The sequence below is a fragment of the Chrysemys picta genome, chromosome 2 (genome assembly GCF_011386835.1).
Source record: "Chrysemys picta bellii isolate R12L10 chromosome 2, ASM1138683v2, whole genome shotgun sequence".
Lineage (NCBI taxonomy): Eukaryota > Metazoa > Chordata > Testudines > Emydidae > Chrysemys > Chrysemys picta.
The window spans coordinates 280689832-280716291 of NC_088792.1; the positions used below are offsets into that span (position 1 = coordinate 280689832).

A 26460-nucleotide genomic window follows, 5' to 3' on the forward strand; every position below is an offset into this window, starting at 1 on the left:
AGGGAGCAGTGGACAGCACACCAAGGAAGGGGGGTAGCAGGAAAAGGGCAAATGATGCATTTGGGGGGGACCCAGGGGACTGGGCACCAAGGAGGCACAAGGAAAAGGGCAGGGGCCCCAGTTGGCAGGTAGCAGGGTGCCAAGAAAGGGGGCCAGCAGGAAAAAGGCAGGGACCCCGGTAGGGGGGCACACCAGGAAAAGGCAGGGGACCCCAGAGGACAGGGCGCAGATGAAGAGGGAAGCAGGAAAAGGGCAAGGGCCCGGTTAGAGGGGGGATCCCAGGGGACAGGGTGCTGAGGAAGGGGGCAGCAGGAAAAGGGCAAAGGCCGGAGGGACCCCAGGGGACAGGGCACTGAGGAAGGGGGCAGCAGGAAAAGGGCAAGGGCCTGGTTAGAGGGGGGACCCCGGGGGACAGGGCACTGAGGAAGGGGGCAGCAGGAAAAGGGCAAGGGCCCGGTTAGAGGGGGGACCCCAGGGGACAGGGCACTGAGGAAGGGGGCAGCAGGAAAAGGGCAAGGGCCAGGGGGCACCCCAGGGGACAGGGCACTGAGGAAGGGGGCAGCAGGAAGAGGGCAAGGGCCCAGTTAGAGGGGGGACCCCAGGGGACAGGGCACTGAGGAAGGGGGCAGCAGGAAAAGGGAAAGGGCCGGGGGATCCCCGAGGACAGGGCACTGAGGAAGGGGGCAGCAGGAAAAGGGAAAGGGCCGGGGGGGACCCCAGGGGACAGGGCACTGAGGAAGGGGACAACAGGAAAAGGGCAAGGGCCGGGGGGGACCCCAGGGGACAGGGCACTGAGGAAGGGGGCAGCAGGAAGAGGGCAAGGGCCGGGGGGGACCCCAGGGGACAGGGCACTGAGGAAGGGGGCAGCAGGAAAAGGGCAAGGGCTGGGGGATCCCCGGGGGACAGGGCACTGAGGAAGGGGGCAGCAGGAAAAGGGCAAGGGCCGGGGGATCCCCAGGGACAGGGCACTGAGGAAGGGGGCAGCAGGAAAAGGTCAAGGGCCGGGGGGGGACCCCAGGGGACAGGGCACTGAGGAAGGGGGCAGCAGGAAAAGGGCAAGGGCCGGGGGGGGACCCCAGGGGACAGGGCACTGAGGAAGGGGGCAGCAGGAAAAGGGCAAGGGCCCGGTTAGAGGGGGGACCCCGGGGGACAGGGCACTGAGGAAGGGGGCAGCAGGAAAAGGGCAAGGGCCCGGTTAGAGGGGGGACCCCGGGGGACAGGGCACTGAGGAAGGGGGCAGCAGGAAAAGGGCAAGGGCCCGGTTAGAGGGGGGACCCCGGGGGACAGGGCACTGAGGAAGGGGGCAGCAGGAAAAGGGCAAGGGCCGGGGGATCCCCGGGGACAGGGCACTGAGGAAGGGGGCAGCAGGAAAAGGGCAAGGGGGCACCCCAGGGGACAGAGCACTGAGGAAGGGGGCAGCAGGAAAAGGGCAAGGGCCGGGGGATCCCCGGGGACAGGGCACTGAGGAAGGGGGCAGCAGGAAAAGGGCAAGGGCCGGGGGACCCCAGGGGACAGGGCACTGAGGAAGGGGGCAGCAGGAAAAGGGCAAGGGCCGGGGGATCCCCAGGGGACAGGGCACTGAGGAAGGGGGCAGCAGGAAAAGGGCAAGGGCCGGGGGATCCCCAGGGACAGGGCACTGAGGAAGGGGGCAGCAGGAAAAGGGCAAGGGCCGGGGGGGACCCCAGGGGACAGGGCACTGAGGAAGGGGGCAGCAGGAAAAGGGCAAGGGCCGGGGGGGGACCCCAGGGGACGGGCACTGAGGAAGGGGGCAGCAGGAAAAGGGCAAGGGCCCGGTTAGAGGGGGGACCCCGGGGGACAGGGCACTGAGGAAGGGGGCAGCAGGAAAAGGGCAAGGGCCCGGTTAGAGGGGGGACCCCGGGGGACAGGGCACTGAGGAAGGGGGCAGCAGGAAAAGGGGGGACCCCAGGGGACAGGGCACTGAGGAAGGGGGCAGCAGGAAAAGGGCAAGGGGGGACCCCAGGGGACAGGGCACTGAGGAAGGGGGCAGCAGGAAAAGGGCAAGGGGGGACCCCAGGGGACAGGGCACTGAGGAAGGGGGCAGCAGGAAAAGGGCAAGGGGGGACCCCAGGGGACAGGGCACTGAGGAAGGGGGCAGCAGGAAAAGGGCAAGGGCCGGGGGATCCCCGGGGACAGGGCACTGAGGAAGGGGGCAGCAGGAAAAGGGCAAGGGCCGGGGGATCCCCGGGGACAGGGCACTGAGGAAGGGGGCAGCAGGAAAAGGGCAAGGGCCGGGGGGGACCCCAGGGGACAGGACACTGAGGAAGGGGGCAGCAGGAAAAGGGCAAGGGCCGGGGGATCCCCGGGGACAGGGCACTGAGGAAGGGGGCAGCAGGAAAAGGGCAAGGGCCGGGGGATCCCCGGGGACAGGGCACTGAGGAAGGGGGCAGCAGGAAAAGGGCAAGGGCCGGGGGATCCCCGGGGACAGGGCACTGAGGAAGGGGGCAGCAGGAAAAGGGAAAGGGCCAGGGGATCCCCGGGGACAGGGCACTGAGGAAGGGGGCAGCAGGAAAAGGGCAAGGTCCCGGTTGTGGGGGACAGGACCAGATATGAACGGAGGGCAGCTGCCGCTTGGCCCCCAGCAGAAGACCTCCCAGGCGCACACACCCCTCTAACAGTCCCGTCTACACTCACAGCGCAGCCTCCGCCGCAGGACCCGGCACCAATTCAAATCCCCCCGCCCGGGACGGGAAGGGAGAGGGCGGCTGCTTCCTGGGAGGGAGGGGTGGGTAACGCGACGCGGGTCGGGGACACTCACAGCCCCACCAGGAACCGACTCCGCCTCCTCCTCCAGCCCGGCTCACAGAAATGGGGGAGGAGCGGAACTGACGCCAACGGCAGCCCAGAGCCTCGACCTGCCTAGGAGAGCGGCAACACGGCGCATGCGCCTGCCGGCCCCGAGTCTTTCGTTGGCTTCCCCGTGCCGTTGCTCCTGAGAACGAGGCTACTGGCAAGGCGCGGGGAGGGTGGGCGGTGTGCGAGCCATCCAAGGGGCTGAGAGAGGTGGGCGGGGTCACTGAGGGGCTGAGAGAGGTGGGCGGGGTCACTGAGGGGCTGAGAGAGAGGCTGCTGGGTTACCTGGTGGTTTGGCTGGAGAGAGCAGCTGAGACTGACGGGTTGTACTTTGTGTCCTGAGCCCCAGCAAACAGACCAGGAACCCACTGTGCGGGGTGTTGTACAGACACAGAACAAAGACAATCCCTGCTTCAAAGAGCTTACAAGGGAGTTACCATGGGCCACGGATGAAGCTTCCCCTTGGGGAAAACTAGTCTCTGGCCCCAGCTCTTCCAGCCGGCCCGAGACCACACCCATGCTCCCTGCTCTCAGCCCCCCATGGCCCCAGCCAGGGGGAGGGAGGCTGAGAGCTGGGTTGGGGCCACAGAGGCAGGGCTGAGCTCTCGGCCCTGGCTGGAGCTCTGATCCCAGAATCCCTCCCCCATTTTGCCCACAGCCCCTTCCCCTATACAGCCCCAGCCTCATTCCACCCCTTCCCCTGCCCTCATTCCTTCTTCACTTTGCCTCTTCCCCCTGAGGTCCTGTCCCCTGCTCAGCTCGCTCCTTCGTCCCCCTCCCACCACCAGCGGCCCTGAGACTGGAAAAGCTCTGTGACGGTGCCACTGCGGGGCTGAGGTGGGGGGGGAGATTTTTCCATGGGCCCCAAATCCACCACTGCCCTCCCCTGATGGCACGAGGGTTGAGGAGACTTAGCCTCCATTATGCACTCCCCATGGAGCTTTTGAAAATCCCACACCTAACTACTGTTTACACTCTGACCCCCTTGCTCCTTTCTTAGCTGTGCCCACTTTCCATTCAACCACATTTCCTTTCTCTCTGACTGTACCCCTTGTTCCCCACATGAGAAAATTGTATTTAAGGGACATATACTTACAGTAAAATAGCTGGTGTGACTAAGGGAAGGCTGTTAATGAAAAGAGATATCACTTTATACTGTAATTCCAGTAGGTGTCAGAGGTACAGGCCAACGTATGCAAGCTTAGGCTGAATGGGAGATGACCAAAGAAAACCCAGCAGTTTCAGGAAGCAGTGCGGATGATGCAGTACATAACTATTTAAATATTTATCAACAGTGGAAGTCATTGGGCCAGAGAGAGAAAGTGTGGGAATGACTCTGTAGCCTGGTGCCTAGGGCACCCACCTGACAGGTGGGAGACCTAGGGTCCAATCATTCTTTTTAATTATTTATCCACAGTGGAACAGCTTCAAAAGGAGCTGAGGTAAGTCAGGAAGATTTGGTATAAAAAGTCACTTGCTAGTTGAACTCGAGAGCCATGAACAGAGGCAGCCAAATGGTTAATCGCTTCCTGGTGTTGAGGAGCGGACCTGAGCCGAGCTAAGCATGGAAGTCTTGATATAAAAAGTCACTTGGTAAGTGAACTTGAGAGCCTCAAATGGGGGCATTTTTTCTTGCAAAATATTTGACAAGAATGCCAAATTGTTACTTGTGCTTTCAGGGTACGATTACTGGTATAACTTAGCTGATTCTCTGAAGTAACATAAAAAGTTATCCGGCCATTTTATGGCCTACTCCAAATTGATGGAGATCAAGTCCAGGCTCAAGCTGAATAAATGCATAGACGCAGAAAACTAGCGTATTATTAATGTAGAAACCCAGCATTGGAGGAACGTGCTCAAGTGTCTGATCTCAATAATTTGGCTTTCCAGGGCCTTTCGGATAAGTTGTTCACTGAACACAATGGTAATTTCCTCAGTTTGGTAGAGCTCCCTGGGAAATACTACAATGTCATGCATGAGCACGTACATCGAGTAGTTCGTAAAGAAACTATGGACCATTACTACAGCAAAACAATTGAAAACAAATTGATTTACCTTATGGCAAGGAAGGTGCTTGATAACATATTGATGCAGCTCGACAAAGCAAAGTACTATGCCATAATAATGGACTGCATTCCTGACATTCGTCACAGTGAAAAGATGTAATTTACAGTAAGATTTGTTGACAATGAGGATGGCTGTATCCAAGTAAAGGAACACTTTATCTGTTTCGGTCTGTGGACAACTCTACTGGAAAAGGCCTAACAGAACTGTTTATGAACGTTTTGAATGAGAATAAAATAAAGCTTCAGGACTGCCATGGCCAAGGCTATGACAAAGGCGTGAACATGAAGGGAAAAAACAGTGGTATCCAGGCAAGAATCCGTGCACTGAATCCAAGAGATCTCTTTGTGCCTTGTAACTGCCATTCCTTCAACCTGGTTGTGTCAGATGCAGCGTCATCTTCTTTAGATTCAGTATCTCTCTTCGGAGTACTGCAAAGGATATACATCCTGTTTTCAGCATCAGCTATCAGGTGGAAGATCCTCATGGACAATATCACAAATATGACCATGAAGCTACTAAGTGACGCTCACTGGGAGAGCCATATTAATAGTATAAGACCAGTGACATACCAAGTGACTGAGGTTTATGAATCACTGATGGAACTGGTGCAGTCAAGTAAAGCCAAGGCCGAAATTTGACACTAGGGTGCAAAGCCTGGCAAACCATATCACTGACTTCAAATTTCTGGTCTTAATTATGGTTTGGCATGATATTCTGTTCGAAGTAAACATTGTAAGCAAGGCATTACAAACTCAGTTGATGGACATTGCAACCACTACTACTTTGATGAGAAGCTGCCTTGATTTCATTGTGGCCTACAGAGACAATGGATTTGAAGATGCCATCACTCAGTTGATGGACATTGCAACCACTACTACTTTGATGAAAAGCTGCCTTGATTTCATTGTGGCCTACAGAGACAATGGATTTGAAGATGCCATCACTGCTGCCAAAGAAATGGCAGAAAACTTAGGAGTTGAATTTGTCTTCAGTGAAATTTGTATTCATTAGAAAAAGAGACAGTTTGGTTACAAGGGCAGAGATGAGGTGATGGGAAACTTGGAAGAAAAATTCAAGAGGGAAAATTCACTGCTCGAGTGTCCATTAAAGAAAGGTTTGGACAAATGAATCACTATGAAAAGACCTGGGGAGTTTTGTATGACCTTAGTAAGCTGCTGGCAGACAGGAAAACACTCTTGAACAATTGTACGGACCTTCACTGGACGCTGACACATGGGGGATATTTGGACATCAATGATAAAGACTTCTGTCAAGTTGGACAACAGCGGTCACATTTTGCAACATGGAAGCACTATCCACTTCAAGTTCTCCAATTCATGATGCAGGGCTGAAGGACACTTTTCCTAACCTGTGGATAGCTTTGAGGATTCTGATCATGCTGCCAGTCACAGTCACAAGTGGTGAACGCAGCTTTTCGAAGCTCAGGCTCATTAAAACATATTTTTGATTGACAATGGCCTAGGAGAGACTGACATCACTTGCTATTTTATCACTTGAAAATGCCATTGGCCAGTCTTTGGATTTCTCTGATACTGTGCTTCAGTTTGTGAGGGCAAAGGTGAGAAAAACGACCTTTTGAACTAAAGTAGTAGGATTAACATTCTAAGGCTGTCACCTACTGTAAGTATCAGAGGGGTAGCCGTGTTAGTCTGAATCTGTAAAAAGCAACAGATGGTCCTGTGGCACCTTTAAGACTAACAGAAGTATTGGGAGCATAAGCTTTCGTGGGTAAGAACCTCACTTCTTCAGATGCAAGCATATATATATATGCTCCCAATACTTCTGTTAGTCTTAAAGGTGCCACAGGACCCTCTGTTGCTACCTACTGTAAGGGGGCACGGATCAGTTTTCATGTCACACACTCAGTACTAGGGATGTGAATAGTGTTTAAAAAAAGTAACCATTTAAATTATTAAAATTGTATTGGTTAAATGTTTAACCGTTAAGGAGCTCACAACATAGGCGGGGAACAAGCGGTGCAGGCGGGGAGTGCTGCAGCACCCTCACGTCTTATGTGGGGCTCAGCTGCCACCCTGTAGCTTGGATCCCGTCTGCTGCCCTGCACCCAACATCAGCTGCCCTGCACCCATGTCAGGGTTCCCTCCCCACTCTGAACTTTAGGGTACAGATGTGGGAACCCGCATGAAGACCCCCTAAGCTTTTTTCTAGCAGCTTAGGTTAAAAACTCCTCTATTCTTTGGATTAAGTCACGCTGCCACCACCAAGTGATTTTAAACAAACATTTAGGGAGGGCCACTTGGGGCCCTATCTTCCCCAAATATCCCCCCAAGCCCCTACATCCCCTTTCCTGGGGAGGCTTGAGAATAATATCCTCACAAATTGGTACAGATGAACACAGACCCAAACCCTTGGATCTTAAAACAATGAAAAAACAATCAGGTTCTTGAAAGAAGAATTTTAATTAAAGAAAAGGTAAAAGAATTACCTCTGTAAGATCGGGATGGTAGCCAGCACCGAAAAAAAATCTGTGAAACTGAGAAGAGTGCTATACTGTAGTGATGCTTTTAGGTGAAGATTACATCAAAAAGGAGAATGAGGAGAATGCAGTAGAAAATGAACAGCTACAAGTGATCATTTGGGCAAGCAATCGCATCATGCTGAGCATGTAGGCAGGGTGGGTGTGTCCATGCAAACGAGATCAGCTTCTGAAGTCTTTTTCCACAGCCCACCACTAGATGTCAAGGGAGAGCTCATCCAAACTCTGCTTACATATATAAATTTTTTTATTAAAGTTAATGTTTAAAATCAAATTTACACAAGTTAAGAAGGAAGGTACTGTACATCTGGGGTCAGGCTTAAGTTATGAAAGGTTACAAGGTTCACAAGATACATGCATAGTACATAACCAGCATAGGCCCAGATTGGGGTGCGAGAGTTTTTAAAACGTCAGTGGATAAGTGGGCTCGGGTACTCCATCCATAGAATGTATTTAGAATCCAAGTCTGTATTGGTGTAGTGAATAAGTACATGGGTAGGGTGCGTCCCTTGGTTCATCAGGGAAGGAAGTGGGTTATTTTCCTGGCCGGCGGTCTTGATTACTTGACCAGTAGGGCCAGAAGCAGACCCTCGGGCCTGGGTAGCAGCTGGAATTATGGACAAATTCAAAATATTTTATATATCCTTGAAAATTTAAAGTTGATTTGTGACAAAAGTATTTAATATTCAGAAATGCTAGATTTACAAAAATATTTAGGGATAGTAGGGATTTAGTCTTTAGGGATAATAAAAAAATAATAAAAAGCAAGTAAGTGTAATCAACACACAAACAGCAGGTTACCTCTGATTTACTTTGTTTTAAACTATCCAACATAGCACATTGATACATGTCTTTTGCTCCTGGTTTATGTTTATGAACCATGTTTGCGGTGTTTCCCCAGTATTAATGCCGCAAGTTACTTCTCTCCTTTTATTAAAAGTTTTCTGCTCCACTCAGACTCTGTGCTTGCAAGAGGGGAAGTATTATCTCTTAGAGGTGCCCAGGGGGTGGTGTGTGATTGTCCCAGGTCACTGGGTGTGGGCTTGAGCCAGTTTTGCGTTGTATTATTGAAAAGGAACCCTAGATACTGAACCCGGCCCTTGTTGCTGCCAACTCTGACTGGCAGAGGGGTTACATAAGATACAATAATCCATCTCATTGGCTGGAATTGCAGTCTATGAGAAGTAATGCTGCCACCACCCGGCCCTTCCCAGTTCTAGTTGGGATCCACAACTCAATCCATTTCTTATACATTCAGAATGTGTGTGTGTGTGTGGGCGGGGTGTTTACCCATAATGCATAAACTGCATTCACAGGTTAAAATATTACTGTATTTTAGATCACAAAAGTAATCAAGTTCCCCATGCTCTGCTAAAATGAGCTCATGAGAGGTCTATAAACTACAATAAGTTTTGATAACCTAAAGAAAACGTTATACAGCCATTCAGTTGCCTATTAAACAAATTTCACATTTGCATTTACTTGAAAACCTCTTATTTTATATAGTTTACTACAACTCTTATGAATCATACTGCTGATAATAGGACTGATCCTGCAGAACATTGTCAGACCGTTGGTTTCAATGGGAACCAAGGACACTAAATATCTAGCAGGAGGTGCTAAGCACCTTGCAGGATCAGGGCCAAGGTCACCAAGACGCATGTTAATAAAGATGCTGATGTATAAAGGTTCTGTATACAATCTACTTTGCAGAACACACTTCTTAATAGCACCAGCTTGGCACATGTACAAAACTTGGCAACATGCAATCCAGCAAACTGCCTCTATATTCTCTGTCTGGAAGAAATTCACTTGTGTGTCTGTATGTTTTTACAAGTACTCTATGTATTACATTGCGTCAGCTCCATTGCTCTGAGTTTTAAATAGTCTGGGAACATTTTATTAACCCCCGGGTGCGGGGCTGGCAGCCAGGATCCCGGGTGTGGGGCCAGCAGCTGGGCACAGGGTGGCAGCAGAGCCCTGGGCGGGGGGGCGGAAGCTGGGATCTCGGGGGCGGAGGCAGGGCCAGAAGCTGGGACCCTGGAGGCGGGACTGGAAGCCTGGACCACGGGGGCGGGGGCGGAAGCCGGGACTCGTAGAACAGGGCTGGAAGCTGGGACCTGTGGCGCAGGGCAGCAGCCGGGACCTGTGGCACAGGGCACCAGCTGGGACAGCAGCTGGGGTCCCAGGAGCAGGCTTGCAGCCGGGACCACAGGCACAGGGCCGGCAACCAGTGTTACCCCAAAATTTGGACTTAAGGTATCCCAGTACCGGCCCACTTATCCAAATGGGGAAGAAAAGTGGTGATCTGCCCTAAAGGAATTGCCAGAGTATCACCAGAGGGTTTGTCTTTGACCCGCAGAGGACTCCCCAGAGCAGGCTAATCCTGCTAACCCTTGAAAGAACATGGATACAACCCTCCAATCATGAATAGACACACAAGCACACACAGTAATACCTTATTTATTAAAAGAAAGTTAGGTAGTTACAGTATATTTAGTAGAAAAGGGGAAAAATTACAATGTATAATATTCAGTAAAGCAAGAGAGGAAAAGGAAAAACAGTTATAAATAAGGCATAATTAGATTACTTTTAAAAATCATACATTCAATTGACTCAGAGACTAAACAGACTATGAGACAAATAGAATGTTGCGAGTTGGTACACACTGAACTTTTCATACATATGCATAAGGCCTTTAATACAATAACATTGGATTTATTACAGTGTAACATACAAGTATTGGATGCATATGCATAAAACAGTGCCACAACATAGCATTAAAGAAACATTAAACAATTGCATCCGAAGAAGTGGGCTGTAGTCCACGAAAGCTTATGCTCTAATAAATTTGTTAGTCTCTAAGGTGCCACAAGTACTCCTGTTCTTCTTTTTGCATTAAACAATTAACAATTACCATCCTGTGAACAGTGGCCAGCCACTCACAGGATGGGGTGGGGCAGGCCATTCAGAAGCAGGCATCTAGCTTTATTGACAGACACACCCAAGCAGGCTTTTTAAAATAGTCAAAAGTCAAACTTACACTCCTTCACCAATTCCCTCTGTATTATCTGGGTCCTTGTTGCTGTCTGTGATCTTCCTTGACTGCTGCTTGGTCTTCTCCAATCTCTAATCTCCTCAGTGTTCTTCTCTTGATCTTCTCCGCTCTCTTTCTCCTACCACACACACACTAGCTTATCAGCTGTCTCTTTATATTTGGTTTCTGACCTCCTCTGATTGGTTGACCTTTCAAGCTGAGAGTTCCCTGATTGGGTGGCAACTCATTCAGCCAGTCAGCTTTGCCCTTACATCATAGCTGCTCCTCCTTCTGCCCCCTCCCTGCAGGTGTTTTAAGTCATTCTCCTGAACTTTGTTCGACCTTTGTTTCTGATGTACTAATGGTCAGTTTAGTCTGTGTCCTCCATCTTGGAAATTCCTAATAGAAAGTTAGTACGTCCACCATTTTGGATTTTTAACTAAGCTATCATTAATTATAATTTACCTAAAGCATCTAGCCTAAAACTAACCACTGTCCCCTACAAACTAATGCATTCTAATGCTATCATTACCTTTTAAATGCTAATTGGAAGAGATTAATTGTTTCTCACTTCCCCTCACCCTCCAGCTGTCAGTATCCCTATCCAGGGTGCTGCAATTGACATTCCCCTCTGGTGTTGTCTGGACCAGTGATCTGCTAGGCCTCTCCAATCCTTGACTCTGGGAGCCAGCCTTACCCTGCTGTACTGAACCCCCACTCCTGGGCTGTTCACGCACAGCCTCTGGCATGTAAGCTGCTCCCAGCTACTTGCAAGTGAATGAAACTAGCCAATATCTCCGGTCCCAGAAACAACCCTAGGAACCTCCATCTTGCAGTATCCAGTTATGCCCACTGGATGCTGCAAGCTTATATAAGTTCATCAATTTAACAAAGAAATTGATATGTACCAGGCTTGTTCTCCCAAGGAGAGTCTCTGACACACTGCAGACCAAATGCACTGCTTCAAGCAGAATAAACAAACAGATTTATTAACTATTAAGATAGATTTAAGTGATTATAAGTCAAAGCATCACAAGTCAGATTTGGTCAAATTAAATAAAAGCAAAACGTATTCTAAGCTGATCTTAACACTTTCAGTGTCCTTACAAACTTAGATGCTTCTCACCACAGGCTGGCTTTTCAATCAGGCTCTCCCCTTTGATCAGCGTTTCAGTCGCTTGGTGGTGGTGGTGTCTGTAAATGTAGGTGGAAGAGAGAGAGCATGGCAAAATGTCTCTCCCTTTTATCATGTCCTTTCTTCCCTCATGGCTTTGCCCCCCCCCCTTCGGAGTCAGGTGAGCATTACCTCATCGCAGTCCCAAACTGTCCAAAGGAAGGGGGTGACTCCCTCGAGGGTCTAACAGATTATTTTGTTGCTGCGAAAGCCAGTGTCCATTGTTCCTGTGAGACTGGGCTGGGTTTGTCATCCATGCCTTGAGAAGGCGTGAACTGCCCCTCTGTTCTTGGAGAGTTTTTGCATGGGCTTGCTTTAAGCCACGAGGATACATTTTCAGCCTCATAACTATATACATGAAATTATAACCTATAACCTTACTATAACAACCTTACTATAACTATACTGTAACAATTACTATAACATCACTATAACAACCATGCTCAGTGCATTATGAGCCTTCTGAAGACACCCAACATGACAAACTTTGCATTGGATACCACACAATCATTTTATAAAGATGAACATGGGGGGTGTAGGGTGTTCCCCTGAGGTACAGCGTGTCACACCCCTCCCTGCAGGTGTTTTAAGTCATTCTCCTGAACTTTGTTCGACCTTTGTTTCTGATGTGCTATTGGTCAATTTAGTCCATGTCCCCCATCTTGGAAATTCCTAATAGAAAGTTAGTGCAATAGTGCGTCCACCATTTGGGATTTTTAACTATAAACTATCATTAATTATAACTTACCTAAAGCTTCTTGCCTAAAACTAACTACTGTCCCCTACAAACTAAAGCACTATATAGGAAAGCCGGTTGGTTAGAGAGGGGGCTCTTTCTCAGAAGAGTGAGAAGGTTGCTGCCTGCTGTGCTGTGACTTTAAATACACTAGCAGTCAGGAACTCTCTCTCCCTAACAGCAGGGACTAGCTGTCAGCCGGTGACAGCTGCTGCTACCAGTGAGTGCGTTGTTGTCGGGGTTTGTTGTTTTGTTGGGGAGCACACTCGCAGACACTTGGAGCAAGGTTCTTACTTGCAGCCACGATGGCGCAAAGAGGTTAGGGTGGGAAACTAGTGTTAGGGACATTCACCTGAACCCCATCATCAGCAGTCCTTCTCGGACGGAGCATCTGATCCAGCTCAGCTAGGAATCAATCGTCGGACAGCGTCATCTGTGGAGAAGTTAACGTAGAAGGTTTCCAATTACCACCTCGTGTGCTTGCCTGTGTGTGTGTATGTTAGGTTAAGGCTCTATTGTTATTCCCCTCCCTTCCCTTCCTCTGTTTACATTCTCCCGTAATAATTAAAGGAACATTTACATTCAAACAGCAGTGTGGGTGGCGTTCTTCCTGGGAAAACTCTGACAGACGGGTGCAGAGGGGACCTGCAAAGGATTAGTAATAACCTCCTGTCAAACTCTGATTCAGAGCCTTCAGAGAGGGTTGCTCCTAGTGGGGGATCTGGTGCAGTGATCAAAACTTCTGCTTCTATTTTTCCACATTCAGCCTTAGTGGTTGTCCAGACTTCTTTATACATTTGTGCTATTTCCAGAACATCTGTTGGCCAATCAGGCCATTTTATTTCTTCCACTGCTTTAAGAGCAGATAATTTATATCCTGCCTCAATAACAACTGGTTGATCTACTGTTCTGGCCTCATTAAAAGGTATTTTTCATAATACCTTATTTACCAAATCCACTGTCACCTCAAGCTTACCTAATACATCAATACCAATTATTCCATCACCATCTAAATTCATCAAACCAAACTGTTCTTTACCTTGTTTTCTCCCTAATTGAAAATGAACTGGAGTACTAAATTGTATTCTACTTCTTGCTTCATTAAATCCCTGCAGCTTACTGACTATTACAGGAGGTCCAAATAAATTCTTATTATTTGTGCTAACTAAAGAAAATGTGGCACCTGTGTCTATTAATGTATCTTGTCCGAACACTCCCCTATTAAACTCCACATACACAGTGGGTCTCCCCCAGTCATCTGTTTGTAAATGTGCCACTAAATTAGCATGAGCTTCTTTTGCCAATATTGGGGAGATAGGGGGCGCTCAGCCTCCCTGTGTATGAGTTGGAGAGTGGAATGTAGTCATGGGCATACTTCTTTTATGAATTGCTAACCTTCAAAGCATTTCGTCTGTGGGAAGCCCATCAATTTGTTCTTTAGGTTCATACTATAGCAATTCTTTCCAGAGCCAGTTTCTTCCTCGATCGCCTCTTTTTTGTTCATAAGGAACAAATGTATATCTATTTTCTTCTTGCTTCAATCCTTTATTTTGCTGGTTCTGCTGATGTCCTTGCCCTCTAGGACAATTATTGGAGAAGGTTATTACTGATACTTTCTCAGGTTTTCCTTTCTGGAATGACTTTGGAGGTAGCATTGGGAGCAGAAGCTTTCGTGGGTAAGAACCTCACTTCTTCAGATGCAAGTAATGGAAATTTCCAGAGGCAGGTATAAATCAGTATGGAGATAATGAGGTTAGTTCAATCAGGGAGGGTGAGATGCTCTGCTAGCAGTTGAGGTGTGAACACCAAGGGAGGAGAAACTGCTTCCGTTGTTGGATAGCCATTCACAGTCTTTGTTTAATCCTGATCTGATGGTGTCAAATTTGCAAATGAACTGGAGCTCAGCAGTTTCTCTTTGGAGTCTGGTCCTGAAGTTTTTTTGCTGTAAGATGGCTACCTTTACATCTGCTATTGTGTGGCCAGGGAGGTTGAAGTGTTCTCCTACAGGTTTTTGTATATTGCCATTCCTGATATCTGACTTGTGTCCATTTATCCTCTTGCGTAGTGATTGTCCAGTTTGGCCAATGTACATAGCAGAGGGGCATTGCTGGCACATGATGGCATATATAACATTGGTGGACATGCAGGTGAATGAGCTCTGATACTGGAGGTAGCATTGTCTCCCTTTGTATTTCATATAGTCTCTTCACTTTATCTTCTATGGCTTGGTCCACCCTGGGGCGGGGGATCGATCTAGGAAACGCAACTTTCAACTACGAGAATAGCGTAGCTGAAGTCGACATTTCCTAGATCGAACTAAGTTTACTTACTGCGGGTCCACGTGGTGCAGGCAAGCTCCCCCGTTGACAGCGCTTCCTCCTCTCAGCGAGCAGGAGTTCCGCAGTCAACGGGAGAGTGCTTCTGGGATCGATTTATCGCGTCCAGATGAGACACGATAAATTGATTCCAGAAGATCGATCTCTACCCGCCAAATCAGGCGGGTAGTGTGGACCTAGCCTATGATGTGCAAAGGAGTTTGCGCACGATCATCAGAGACCATCACCATTCTGATCATTGGATCAAAGCCCAGCATTAATGCTCTTTTAAACTGTGAGGAATCATACATCAATTGATATCCCAATGGGATGATCCCGCATGTTTGTACAATTTCTTTCTAGCTATGTATGGTTCAGGTCTTTCTTTTGGTCGTTTCTCCTGATGAAACCATACCACTGGATCTTTTCCAGGGGAAAAAAAAACTTATACATTTCTCTTCCTATTATATATCAGTATATCTTCTCCTCCTCCCTGGATGTCATAAGGAACTCCAGCAAATTCATCTGAAATTGTGCACTTTTTTATTAACGCAGAGAGATCACTTCCTGTTAATCCTCGTATCCCCATTGTCTGAGCTACCCATCCGATCACTGTGTTCCTGTTCAAAGGACCCATGGATTTTCCTAGAGCTCTAATTTGCAACTTAAAAATGTAGAATATTTTTTGTTACATAACTGCACTCAAAAACAAAACAATGTAAAATTTTAGAGCCTACAAATCCACTCAGTCCTGTTTCTTGTTCAGCCAATCGCAAAAACAAATAAGTTTGTTTACATTTACATTTACATTTACAGGACATAATGCTGCCTGCTTATTATTTACAATTCTACCTGAAAGTGAGAACATTCCAATATATCTTTTTTTGAGTGGGGCGACCACATCTTCACAAAGTATTCAAGATGTTGGTGTACCATGGATTTATATAGAGGCAATATGATATTTTCTGTCTTACTATAGATCGCTTTCTTAATGATTCCCAACATTCTGTTCTCTTTTTTGACTGCCGCTGCACATTGAGTGGATGTTTTCAGAGAACTATTCACAATGACTCCAAGATCTCTTTCTTGAGTAGTAACAGCTAATTTAGACCCCATCATTGTATATGTATAGTTGGGATTATGTTTTCCAATGTGTATTACTTTGCATTTATCAACATTGAATTTCATCTGCCATTTTGTTGCTCAGTCACCTAGTTTTGAGAGATCCTTTTGTAGCTCTTTGCAGTCTGCCTGGGACTTAACTATCTTGAGTAGTTTTGTATCATCTGTAAATTTTGCCACCTCACTGTTTGCCCCTTTTTTCAGGTATGCTGAAGTGCTTAGGAAACCTCAGCTCAGTTTACAAAAGCTGTTGCATATCCTCTTCTCATTGAGGGAGAGGCAGACTGGATAATAAACTTACACTGATCAGGTTTTTGACCAGGGTACTATGGTATAGCTCTGGGGTCCAAGGCTGGGAGCTGGGGGGAATTGGCTGGTGCCTTTCTTTGTGTGATTTGTGAGTGGCTTTGGGAGCATTGATGCAATCTAGCTGAGTGTGGGGCTCCACATGCTGTTGTGCTGAGTGATATCAGTACCTGGAGGGGCTGGCTGCTTGTCACTAGCAAGGCATTGTAAGAGACGGTCGAGGCTGGAGAGTTAAGGGACACAGCAGTACCCCAGTCCCAGGTTCTACCCTGGGGATACCGTCGCAGTGAGGTAATATCTTTGACTGCACAAACTTTTGTTGGTGAGAGAGACAAGCTTTTGAGCCATACAGAACTCTTCTTCAGGCCTGGGAAAGGTCACAACAAAAAGCAAGGTGGGACAGATTGTGTAGCATAAGAAGTTAGCATATATTGTAATGGATCATTCAAGGTAGAGTGGCCCGGGGCCGTTAACAATTCTACAGTCACAGGACAAAAAGAGGGGGTTAGTGGGTTACAGATTGTTGTAATAAACCATAAATCCAGTGTCTCTGTTCAGTCTATGATTTTTAGTGTCTCGCAGAGTTATGAATCTAAGCTCCCCGGCTCATTTTTTGAAAGTCTTGTGCAGGTTTCTTTTGAGGATGAGAACTGATAGGTCAGATACAGAGTGATCGCTTTGGGAAAAGTGTTGAACACTGACCTATCAGTCCTCATCCTCAAAGGAAACATGCACAACACTTTGAAAAGATGAGCCTGCGAGCTTAAATTCATTACTCTGCTAGACACTAAGGCCAGGTCTACACTACAGACTCATATGAAAAGTCCACACCCATGAACAACGTAGTTATACCGACCTAACGCCTGCTATAGACAGTGCTATGTTGGCAGAAGAGCTTCTCCCATCAACATGGCTATCACCTCTCATGGAGATGGATTAACTATGCCAATGAGATAAGATGCACCAATGCAGCGTTTTAAGAGTAGACGTGCCCTAAAAATCATGGACTGAACAGAGACACTGGATTTATGGTTTATAACAACAATCTGTAACCCATTAACTCTCTTTTTTGTCCTATGACTAAAGAGATGTTAACAGGCCACTCTACCTCAAATGGTCTCTTACAATACGTGCTAACTACTTCTACTAAACAATCTGTTCCACCTTGCATTTTGCGGTGAGGCTGGAAGTACCTTTCCCAGACCTCAAGAAGAGCTTTTTGTGGCTTGAAAGTTTGTCCCTCTCTCCAACCAAAATTGATTCAGTAAAAGATATTACCTCACCCACCTTGTGTCTCTATCTAAGGCCTTGTCTACATTACACAGTTTTGTTGATAAAAGTGTACACACAACAATGCTCCTCCTGCTGATTTAACTCCCCTGCTACACCAACAAAATAAAACTACCTCAATGAGTGGCATAGAGCTTTCTGAAACGTAGTTAGAGCAACGCAGTGTCAGTGTAGACATTGTGCTTGCTCATGTTACCGTAATTAGCCTCCAGGAGGTGTCCCACAATGCCCATCATAACGGGCCTGGTCAGCAGTTTGAACTCCGCTGCCTTGCACATACACAGGAATGTGCCCCTCCCCCATTTAAAGGCCTGGGAATTTTTGAAATTTCTCTTCCTGTCTCCTCAGTGTGGACTGTTCAGAAAGCATCTTCCCAGCTGACCATGCCGACTTTCCGCAACAGACATGCTCCTGCATGGAGTGTACCAGAGCTGTTGGATCTTCTGGGTCTGTGGGGCGAGAAGGCTGTGCTCAAGCCATAAGAAGTTTGATATCTATGAGCAGCTTGCTTGTGGCATACAGGAGAAGGGACATGAAAGGGACATGCCGCCAGCAGTACATTGCTAAAATCAAGGAGCTGAGGCAGGTGTACCAGAAGACAAGGAAGGGCAACCATCACTCTGGTGCAGCACCAAAGAGATGCCACTTCTACGAGGAGCAGCATGCCAGCCTCGGTGGCAACCCCACCACCAAGAGACACATGGATACTTTGGGGGAACTGGAGGCAGCGGCCAGTGGCGTCAACCCCAAGGACAAAGTGGCGGAGTTGGAGGAGGATATGTAACAGGGTCATCCAGTGGTGTGGCAAGCCAGGGCCTACTTTTGACTCTGGAAGGGGTCTAGCCAGTCCCAGCACTCCAGTCCCTGCAGGAGAGGCAAGCTCTGCGAAGCATGCATTTTGCTTTGATACTGCACAGTAATAGGAGATTGAGGTCTCGTTTACTTTGTTATGTGGTAGATGAAGGGTAAGGGATAGAAATTAACTACAGCTCTGCAATGGGGGCCCAGCAGAAAAGTTTGTTAATGTACACCAGGATGTTCCAGGAATTCTCTATAACAGTGTTTCTCAAACTTTTGTATTGGTGACCCCTTTCACATAGCAAGCTTCTGAGTGTGACCCCCCCCTATAAATTAAAAACACTTTTTAATATATTTAACAACATTATAAATGCTGGAGACAAAGCGGGGTTTAGGGTGGAGGCTGACAGCTCGCAATCCCCCATGTAATAACCTCGTGACCCCCTGAGGGGTCCCGACCCCCAGTTTGAGAACCTCTGCTCTATAGAGATCTCTAGGAAACTTTCGTGTAGGTACTCTGCAATCCTCTGCCGAAGGTTCCTAGGCAGAGCTGCCTTGTTTCTCCCCCACTCTGTAGGAAACTTTGCTGTGCCAATTGGCAATTATTTCTGCAGGGACCAAAATGGCACACAGGCAAGCAGCATACGGACCCAGTCTGAAACCACAAGCATGTAGGAGATGCACTTTTGCATCCTGGGTTACCCGCAGGAGTGAGATATCGGGTTCGATTACCACAGCCTGTGGAAAAGAGTGCCAATATTCAGAATACTCTCCCTAGGGGCATGTAGTGACCCTCTTCACAAACCACCCAGATCCTTTCTCCCTTATTGATCATTCCGCCTTCCAAGCCCTCCCTCCCCCGCCACCAAACTCACTACATTTGGGATTCTCACCTAGCTGTGTGCTAGCAAAGGAACAGTGAGAAAGAAGGGTATGTGACTTTTCTGATTCATGGCTTTGAGGGCACTCTCAATACTGTCTCTCTTCAGTGTTTTTTTGCTTCTGTAGATGTACCTTTGAGGACCAACTCCTACATACTGGCGGAGTACCTACTTCAAATAAGGAGGCAAACCAGGAGGCGTAAAGAGCACAGGTGCCAACTCCATGGGTGCTCCGGGGCTGGAGCACCATGGAAAAAAAATAGTGGGGCCTTGGGGCAGAGTGGGGGTGGGAAGAGGTGGAGTGGGGGTGGGGCACCCACCCAGAAAAAAAAGAAAGTTGGCACCTGTGGTAAGGAGGATATGTTTAGAGAAGAGCTGCAGTGAACAGATGCAGAACATAGCAAAACCAGACCGTGAAGAGAGACAATTAATGAAAAGCTCAGGATGGATAGCCTGGAAAGGAAATATGGGCTAGAATGGATGATAGATGGTGAGATGATAAAGCTACTGAAGGGACAGACAGAGATGCTCAAGTCCCTCATAGCACTGCAGTCTGAGCACATGCATGCACGACTCCCCCTGCAGGCAATACAGAACGCTGTTCCATGCTCCCTCCCAACTCATGCCTCACATGTTCCTGTTCCGTCACATAACTCCTTGTAATCCACCCCTAGAAACTGGCTTCATGATTAAAGCTGAAGTTACACACAACTGTGAGAGCCTGAACTGAGAGACTGCTCATCATTGCCATGTCCCCAGTTTGCAAAAAAATGTGTTTTATCCTTTAATTAAAGTCTACCCATTGAAACAAAATGAGTCTTTATTTGTGTCATTGCTGCTAAAATTCAAACAGAGTGGCTACAGGTAGGAACATTTGCTCGCTATAATTAAAGCTCAGGAAGGAAGCAAGCATTACAGGGTCATTTAATGCATCACATAGAGACACATCACTGGTGCTCGTTGTCAAAATGCTCCTTCAGAGTCTCCCTGATTCTAATAGCTCCCTGCTGAGTCCCTCTAATTGCCCTAGTATCTGGCTGTTCAAAATCAGCAGCCAGATGAACCACCTCAGTGCTCTACCCCAGGGAAACTTTTCCCCCTTTGTTTCACAAATGTTATGCAGAGCACAGCAGGCTGCTATGATCATCAGAATATTTTCCTCATTGAGGTCTAACCTGCCAAAAAGGTAGCGCCAGTGACCTTTTAATCTGCCAAAGGCACATTCAACGGTCATTCAGCACCTGCTGAGCCTGTTGTTGAAGCGCTCCTTGCTGCTGTCTAGGTTCCCGGTGTAAGGCTTCTTGAGCCATGGGAGTGTAGCGAGGCAACTACTCACCGGTGGCGCTTCCTGATGGTTACCCTGGGAATTAGCTCTGTTTCCAGTTCTGGAGCACCCTCTGCAGGCCAGTGGCTCGCCTTTCACTAGCCCCATGTCCCTCCCGGACCCCGGTGCCCTTTCGCCGGAGGGTTCTGCCCAAGCAGTACCCCCACAGATGTCTGGGTCTCCCCTCCCCAGGGAACCCCCAACCCTCTACCCTCACCTCGCCTCAGTCTATGGCCACTGCCAGTCATCTACTAGCCCCCGTTCCCTGGGGCAGACTGCAGTGTAAATGCCACTCATCGTAGGCAAGATGGGTTTGGACCTACTGCCCTTGCCTAACCCCTGGACTGCACCTCTGCAGCCCCAGTGCCTTCTCGAGGCCCTTCTCAAGATCTGCAGCCTGGGGAGTTGCCCAGCTGGAGCTCCCCAGCCCCTCTAGCCTTTCCCCAGCCCTGCTCCACTCAGGCACCCTATTGCTCTCAGGCATCCAGGCCCGTCCCTCTCGCAAGCTAAAGAGAGACTGACGTAGCTCCTGCCTAGCAGCCCTTTTATAGAGCCAGCTGAGGCCTGATTAGGGCGTGGCCCCACCTGTGGCTACTTCCCCCAATCAGCCTATTCTTACTGGTTCCCTGACACAGTCCACTCTCAGAGCTGATTTAAACCCTTCAGGGCAGGAGCGGGGTTACTGCCCCGCTACAGGGAGCAAGGGGTAGGCAGGGTCTTCCAGGATCACTATGGGTATTTGCACATCCCCCATTGGAATCTTCTGGTCTGGAAAGAAAGTCCCAGCATGTAGCTTTCTATACGATCCAGTGTTCCTAATGATGCATGCATCATGAACTTTCCCTGACCACCCACCGCTGATGTCAGTGAAACGGCCCCAGTGATTCATGATCATGATCCCCAAGATCATGGAGAAGTAGCCCTTTCAGTTGACGTACTCTGTCACAAGATGCTCTAGTGCCAATATTGGAATATGTGTTCCATCTATCACTCTGCTGCAGTTAGGGAATCCCATTTCAGGAAGTCATCAATTATTTCCTGTACATTACCCAGAGTCACAGTCCTTTGTAACAGGAGGCAATTAATGGCTGTGCACACTTGCATCACTGCAACCCCCATGATGGACTTTCCAACTCCAAACTGATTTGTGAATGACCAGGAGCAGTCTGGATTTGCCAGCTTCCACACAGCGATTGCCACTCGCTTTTCCACTGTGACGGCAGCTCTCATTCTGGTGTCTTTGCACCACAGGACAGGGGCAAGTTCCACACACAGTTCCAAAAGTTCTGCAGTCACTGCTCATCATCCCATACATGCATCATGCTGCAATCCCATCCCACCATGCAGTGCTTGTTTCCCGAGCCCAGTATCAACAGTCTACCATATGCAGCTGCTCCATGAATGCCAGCAGCAATCTTGAATTGTTTCTTTCCATTGCACACAGCAGGACAAGCCCCACAGATTCACTTTCTGTTTCCCAGCTCATTAAATACTGCCGGACGAGCTGTGTTGTGTTCATAATGCTCATCACCAGAATGGTCAGCAGTGCAGGATCCATGCTTCCAGGCAGAGATGGTGAGGTGAACAGTTTACAGGGGCTATTAAAAAATGGCATGAAACGAAGTCAGAAGCCCATGGAATGATGGGACAGAAAGAACTGCATCATGAAATGGTGAACATGCCCCCCTTGTGCACTGAGATCCGTTCCCAGATCTTGCAGCATCAGAGGGTGGCAAGTTGTACAGTGGACTAGCTACCCTTGATGGAATGCTCTCTCTCTCGTTGCAAGAGCACCAACTGTGGACGTGCTCCACTGACACAAGGAGTGTTCTGTGGATGTGCACAACTGATGTAATTACAGCAGCATATGATCGTCGACATAATTTAAGTCAACTTAACTTTGTAGTGTAGACAAGGCCTAAAGGTTTATTAACTAGAAAAAATAAATGAGAATTATTAACAGGTTAAAGCAAGCAAACATATACACACAAATGTTTTATCATCTATGGTTCCTAAAGGTGACAGAGATGTGGTAATCTGTCCATTCAAAATGTATTTCAGGGCAGACCCAGGTTGATGTTGAGGAATCTCTGCTTTAGTTTAGTGTCTCTGGCCCTGTGAGAGTTCAAACGGCACCTTGAATCACCTTGATCAATCGGTCTTTCAGCCCTCGTATAGATTGCGCCGATCACAACATGTCTTCCATTCTTCTCATATTCTGGCCTTCCTTCTCCATGTGTGTCTGTCTTTTAACAATAAAATCTTCCTGTCTCTTTGGTGGTTGGCCAAGTGGTTATTTCAGTTCCCCTGGGTACCACTCAGCAACAGCTGCAGTCCATTGATTCTCAGTGAGCCTCGCTATATGCCCAGCCCATCGTATTTTACTATGTCTACTCTCAACGACGTCCTGCACTCCACTCTGCTGTCTGATCACTTCATTGAGGACTCGGTCACGGATTGAAATTCCCAGAATTTTTCTTTCCATTGCCCTCTCTGTGACAGACAGTTTCTGCTCCTCTGTCTTCATCAGTGCCCATGTTTTGCTGCCATACGACATTGCTGGCAGTACTGTTGAGTTGAAGAGGCTGGCGCGTGTTGCCTTGTTGATTTTTCCTTAGAGGCTATCCTTGATAGAACTGAATGCGCACCAACCTGCTTTCTTTCTTTGTGAGAGTTCACCTTCCTGATCATGGTGCATGTTAATTTCTTGGCCCAAACAGACATATTGCTCAACTTCTTCTATTTGTTCTCCCTCGATTGTTATTTGGGCTTTTGGCAAGGTATCAGACCGCATAAATTTCATTTTGGAGTGGTTAATTTTCAGTCTGACTTGGCTGCTTTTTGTGTTGTGTTGTTGCAGCATTTTCTGTAGTTTGATAGTATTTTCGGCGATTGACACAATATTCACCAAAACTCTTCACAGCCTGCCTTGAAATGGTAATGAGGTAGATGAATTGGAAGGGTGGAATCAACATCAATGGAGAGCAGTTAAACCATTTCAGATTCGCGGACGATATTGTTAAAACAGCAAAGAGATGAAAAATTCTTTTGTAGCCCTGTTTAATCTTTGGCCTTCCAATCCATGAGACAATCTCCCTTGCACATAGCATTTCCAAGGTGTGATTCAGCGTGTAGGCTGGCATGGCTGTCTCTCCACATCCACCTGTGAGAGAGGCAACGCCTCCTCGCAGTTTGGTCTGCTAGAGTATGCTCCAAGCAAAGAAAAAAAGGGAGGGAAATTGGCGGTTCTCAGTGGGCCCCGGCCTTCAAGCAGGCCAGGGCAGCAAACACTCAGGGCTCTGGCCTGCAATCAGGCAGAGCGGTAGTAGTTTACTCACCCAAGCTTTAAGCAGGGCGGGCAGCAAGCAGTCAAGGCTTTGGCCTACAGTCAGGCAGAGCTGTAGCACCAGCCCAATCTAGGGGCTCCGGCAGGGGTGAGCACTAAGACCAGTCTATAGGGCTCAGGTAGGGGTGATCACCAAACACAGCCTATAGGGCTCCAGCAAAGGTGAGCACCAAGCACAATCTATGGGGCTCCAGCAGGGGTGAGCAATAAACACAGTCTATGGGGTTCAGGCAGGGGTGAGTGGCCTAAGAAGGGGGAGCACTGCTGCCCCAGGGGTGGGGAAGCAAGGGGGATGCGGGCTGGCCCAACTCCACCACGTCCCAGTCTAGGGCCCTAACAGTAGTCAGCCACTGGGTTAGCGGGGATCCACCCACAACACGTTGACCTTGTATCAAACCAGCTCTCAACCAGACCGTTGCCTGTTTTCCCTGAGCTGCTTCCTACTTTCCCCCTCGGGTGTACCTGCATCCAGGGGTCATCCTCAGTCTCCCCGGGATATACCTCCAAGGGTAATGGTAGCAGTTCCTCAGTGTTGGGAATGGCAGGGCTCTCTAGAAGCTCACACAGGCTCCTCGGTGTCCCGCTCCAGCAGCAGGGAAGACTCGTCTGTCTCCCTTGGCAGCTCCTCCCCAACTGAGGTGCTGGGCCGGCCTTTTATACTACTTCTTCCTGTCCTGCCCCTCTGCTTCTGTCGTGCGGAGCGTGGTCCTCCTGGCTCTGCCCACCAGGTGGTTTGTGGTGTTTCCTCCATGTCCACTTGTGAGGGAGGCCATGCCTCCTTGTTACATAGGGCCATTCACCAATCCTTTCTATTGTGATGCTCCTTAATAGCCTGTTTAATCTTCAGAGGCCTCCTTAATGGGCAACGGCCGGGGAACAATTCCTGTGCCTGGGTTCACAAGTTCAGAGCAAACAGTTTCAAAGTTAACAAGCAAAACTTACATATTTCTTTATAGCTAGGGCCCTATCAATTTCAGGCCATGAAAAACACAACACGGATCATGAAATAATCTGATGTCCCCTTGTTCCTAGGAGAAGGGTTGTGTCCGATCTTCCCTGTGCTGCTGGGAGTGCCCCAGCAGGGGGCTCCTAGCTCCTAGTCCCGGCAGGGCTGGGGCAGGACAAGAATTGCTCTTTCCCTGCAGGGCTACTCTTGGATCTCTCTCCCAGCTGCAGATAGCTCCGCACCCCTTCTTCCACACTTGCTTCCTGTCCCCCTCCCTTTGCAGCTGCCTGTGGAGGGGACATTGTGCAGGGAACTGCCCTCCCCCTCCAGGTGCAATTATTAGCTTATTTAAATTAAAAATAAAAAGAAAGGTGAGGCACTCGACAGAATTTTTTGATTGCCACTTTACAGCAGCAAATCGCACTCAGGGCATTTGGTAGATAAGGACATTGGGGAGATTTTGTAGTGTAGTGATCTCAATTGACCACCTACCAGAAGACACGTGCAATTACTGTAAAATGAGTGTCCAAAGTAAATTTAAAACCTCAAAAATTATTACAGCAGCGGATCGTGTGAAAGAATTTGGAAGCCAAATTCTACATGCCGATGGTGACAAAGTATTTTGTACAAGCTGCAATGTTTCATTCGATCACACACGTCGGGCAATGGTTCAGCGCCACTTAGACTCGGAAACCCATCAAAGCAGAAAGAGGGCTGCCGTTAGTGCACCTTTGGTAAACAAAAAGTTAAAAAAGCGAAAAACAATTTCTTCTCTTTTTAAGAAGATGACAGGGAGCTCTGAGACCCGTCATTCCACTAGAATGGAACTTGTGGATGAGTTTGCAAGTGCTAATATACCGTTGGAAAAACTTGATCACCCAAACACTACTAAAATGACTGAAATTGGGGAACAAAAAATTGCATTTCCCCCAGAGCCAGTACTCATGGGAATTCCTGGTTTTGGGCTGTACAATACCATGCAGCTCACCTGAAGTACTACTCTCAGAAGAGCTGACACTGACACCGAAAACGCAGGTTTTAACAGAATTGTCAACCCTTCTAAACGATGCTCAGCTGAATGAGGAAGTTCAGTTCGTTGCCAAGAATGCCACAGGACTCAAGGACTTAATCACTTGGTTTGAAGCTCAACATGTCACAATCCACCAAGCGTACAACAAAGTAATAGATGTACTGTTCTGGGCTGAAGTACAGTCAAACAAAAATCACTCTGACAATGCTCAGCAGATATTTTCTTGCATGGCAAAGAAGCTCAGACAATACTACTGCTATGGGGAAGAGTCAAGCGATGTAGCAAAAACAGCTCAAAAGTTGCAACAACCTGCAGCAGTGTTCCTAAAAGCAGTGCGTATTTTCGACTGCACAAATGCACCTGTTGACGATGGATTTAACCTCACTTAATGCAATTCCTGGCTTTGATAAGAATTGTAGGCTGGAGATGCCTGCTTACCAAAATATTGCAAAAGAAGCAGATTGTAGTTTGCCTGTGCTACAGTTTTGGAACTCAGTGGAAGGCAGAATCCCCCATCTTGCAAGGCTAGCTCAGCGCTGTCTGACAATTCCACTGAACTCCATGGATGCAGAGAGAGCAGTGTCTAAACATGGACAGGTGTTTTCAGTACAGAGACAGGGAATGAAGAAAGACCCGGTTGCTGGATGCTCCATGCTGACATTCAATTAATGACATTTGAACCAGAACTTTTTTTCACTTGTTTTTGTTAACTGAAGGCTGTGGTTCACAAGTTTGAGGCTACCAATTGAAATCACTACC

The 26460-nt window shown here is 48.2% G+C and overlaps 1 protein-coding gene across 8 annotated transcripts in view; it reads right to left on the reverse strand.

Moving 5' to 3' along the window:
* The window catches only part of TRAPPC9 (trafficking protein particle complex subunit 9), an 852706-nt gene extending 842123 nt beyond the window's left edge, over nt 1–10583 (reverse strand). For 2 of the 8 annotated variants that reach the window (XM_065586246.1, XM_065586247.1), the window contains exon 1: nt 2653–2820. The gene's annotated coding sequence lies outside the window, so the exon portion shown is untranslated. Of the gene's footprint in view, nt 1–2562; nt 2581–2625; nt 2978–10439 lie in introns of those variants that run through there. The other 6 variants (XM_065586245.1, XM_005291042.5, XM_005291041.5 and 3 more) reach the window with 6 other exon arrangements.
* Nucleotides 10584–26460: the final 15877 nt, after the last annotated feature.